This window comes from Octodon degus, unplaced genomic scaffold (genome assembly GCF_000260255.1).
Source record: "Octodon degus isolate 3935 unplaced genomic scaffold, OctDeg1.0 scaffold00049, whole genome shotgun sequence".
NCBI classification, from domain to species: domain Eukaryota; kingdom Metazoa; phylum Chordata; class Mammalia; order Rodentia; family Octodontidae; genus Octodon; species Octodon degus.
In genome coordinates, this window is record NW_004524625.1 from 7,614,632 (window position 1) to 7,618,206 (window position 3,575).

Consider the following 3,575-nt stretch of genomic DNA (forward strand, 5'->3'; position numbering starts at 1 on the left):
TTGTATCTACTCTGTTTCTGTCTTTGTTTCTGATTTTTGTTCTTGCTTTTGTTTTTACTCTTCAAAATAAAATAAAATTATAATAAAAATTTATTAGGGGAGAGAAACTGAAGTTCACAGAGTTATTTGAGTGTTATGAAAGAATATACGTAAAAACCACAATTGACTTTCAAGCACACTATACCTTGGTTCCCTCACACTCATTGCTGCCCAGTGCTGCTGTATGTTTCTTCTATATTCTATAATACAGTTTACTTGACTTATCTAAGTCTTCAAATGGAAGATTGATTCCTGGATGAGCACATAGAAACTCTTAGGAAAGCCAAAGTTCCCTCTCAGGAAAGCAGTAGAAACCCTGTTCCAAGCCAAGCCTAGGGAATCTGTCTCTGCTCTCACACACTATCCTAGCTTTGGGCTTTAGAGACTCGCATTCATGTTTTGAGTATATAGTTTTCTAGTTACTCATTTTGTAGCGAGCTGCTCCAATCCTCTAATCCTCAGCTTTTTCATCTTTAAAGCAGAGTTACTGCGATTTTACTCATGGGATCACCATGAAGATTGAGGTAGAAGTAAACTCTGTGATGCCAGACACAGTCGTTACTCATTGTGCTCCCACTGCATTTTTGTGTTTTGGACCCAGATGGAAGCACCATCGTCATGAGAACATGTGGTGGTCTCTATCTGGCAGTCTCATTTGATAATAGGAAGATAATCTGAGAGTAACTTCGTGGTCTCCTTTTACCAACTCCCTCATCTAAAGTCCTCTCGCTGCAGACACGAATGCAGAGTCTGCCCATCTCCTCCTCAATGTCCCAGAGCCAGTCCATGGCACCTGCAGAAGTCATTGCTTTCTAAGGAAACTTAGCTTCTTCATGCATACTTTTAGTTCATTCAGACCTGTTACAAATCTGTAAACGATTTACTAGAACAGACATATCCTAGAAAATAAATGTCCAGTGTAGCTTATGCTTTTTCCTTCCCATGTTTACTGAGGAATAAAACAGGAATATGTAAGGCTAAGTGTTTACAGGAAAGTAAAATTTTCTCAAAATGTTCCTTTTCTCTTTGTATCCAAAAGTATAAGAATATACAGTCTAAGTCTTGGACTTTATTCAGAGCATGTCTGGCAGCCTGCAGGCCTGTTTAGGATCAAAATCATCAGGAGACTATAGAAATGTCCCACAAATTCTAGACCTATGCCAAATACCAAAATGCACTGTTAATCTTAATTTGAATTGCTCTTGCCAATAACTATCACCTTGTGAGAACACACATGACTGTTTCAAAATATAGTTATGTTTTAGAAATATATCATTAATAAGTCAGTAAGCTAAAATTATTATGATAAATGAGGTTGGGAAGAAAGAATTAGGTAGTCTCAGTCCTTTAACACCAGTAAATCTATGTCTCTATATCAGGTAGACTCCTGAGTTAGGTCTCATTATTCTGTAGTTGCTTTGCTTGTTATCTCTGCTACCCAATACATGAACAATGTTTAGCAGAAAGCGCCGGGCCTAAGTCTATTATTCCCCTATAGCAGACCCTGTAAACATCAATCGCTTGCAGTAGCTATTAGTTATAAATTGATTTCACGCAGATTGTCAAAATGTTCATGGTGAGAACACCATTCTCTCAGAGCCACTGAAGAAAACCACAGCGCTGGAAGACCATTTTTCCTCCAGAAAAGGAAAGAAAAAGAGACTTTGATATCAGACTCAAAAAAAGTTTTTCTCAGCACAGTATTTCATTTGCACCAAATATTCTCTTTGAACGCAGAACATGGAGTTTTAAAAATGCTATTGCATTAATCATGGCAACTGTTTGCCTTCTGAAATAAGAAAAGCAATAATAAATGTAGTATGTTTTTCAACTCCATTTACAAAATTAACATCCTTTCTGGAACCAAGTTAGTAATGGTTATCATTTAAAGGTAAGTAAAATATTTTTACAAAAGCATCATTTCTTTCAAATAATTTTCTTTCCACACAGCCTAATAATCTAACATGTCTGGATTTTATACAATAAATTATGCCATCACAAGCACCTGGATTTTTTTCTTCTCTTAAATTCACCAAAAAGACAAATTGAGATTTTGGGAAACTTCTTATTAATTTTTCATTGCCTTCATCAATAAAATGACATTCCACATTAAGTTGTTGCCATGAGCATCGGATAAGGCAGTGTTGTCTGTACTTTAACACAGGAAGCACTAGTTCACTAGCCTAGAATTGATGTGAACTCATTTTGTAGACAATATTTTAAAATCTTCTGGGTGAAATCTTACAGAAATTGTATCTTTAGGATCATTAATAAGCAATTCCCTTTCAGGATAGAAATGTACCAGCTGTATAAAAACAAGTCATATTTATTAGAGTGTAGTCTCTAAGTTAACAAATAAAAATTAATAATTAGCATAAGATATTTTTGTTTTATAAAATAGTCTCATCTATCATACATGATAGCTATGAAAAGTGATTCTTATTACTGGCTAGCAGCACTTTTCTGATGAGCAATTAGAAGTCTATGATAATTCGCAGTCCAAACACATGGAGGTGATGGACAGCAGTCAAGACTGCAGTCCGAGCAGCCCGCATCCTGCACCTCACAGTCCCTTAGTGAGCACTGCTGAGAGACATAGCAAGGCTATCAGTCACTGTTTAAGTCTTGGTATGTGCGCTGCTGGAGCCAGCACCAGGGTCTCATTCATTATATGTTCTGTTTTGCAAATGTTCTAAAATCTGTGGGTGCACTGTAGACAAAGAAGAAAAGCCAACCTCGGGCAGCCTGAATCACTCCCTTGAGGTACCTTGCATACGCTTAGTTGACCACACGGAGCGCTCTCTGGAGGCCCTATCCCAGGAAATTGGAGTGAGGAGGGAAGGCAGGACCCTGCGTGAGACAGGCGAAGTCCCTGTTCTCTGAGGAATATTTCTCTAGACCATCAGTGTTCACTCGAAAAACACAAATGCAAAGATAAAACTGTTATGCATTTCAAGATGCATCCAGAAATAAAATAAAAGGTGTTGAAACTAAAAAAAGAAAGAAAGGAAAGAAAAGAAAAGAAAAGAAAAGAAAAGATGGCAGTTACAGGGCTTTGAATCTCAAGGGCAAGCACTTCTGATTGCCAGGCTCTGTGCTATTGGGTTTCCTTTGCTAACTTTGGCAACAAAGTGTTCCAAGCAATATTTGTGAGGATTACATGGTTTTGTCTAAGGCTTGCATGCTGTACTTGTACTGTGGTTTACAAATTACTTCATATGTCTATGCAAGGAGAATCACCAAAGTCTAATGGATGCTAATCATTGTACATGCATTATAGTTAAACATCAAACACACTTCTAGTAATCCTACCCCTAGAAAGAAAATATTGAATACATACTAAATTCTGGCTACAGTTATAGGTTAATATAGTATCATCCCTCTGATGTGGCACTATCCCGATTAATCATTAAAAAATTCAATGACCATTGATGCACCAGGAAATACATATTAAATCTCTACTACATTTCAGGTTTTCTGTTGAACACTGAGATAGATTAGGAGTAGTTTGTGTCTTCCGTGCTGTGGGCAGACAA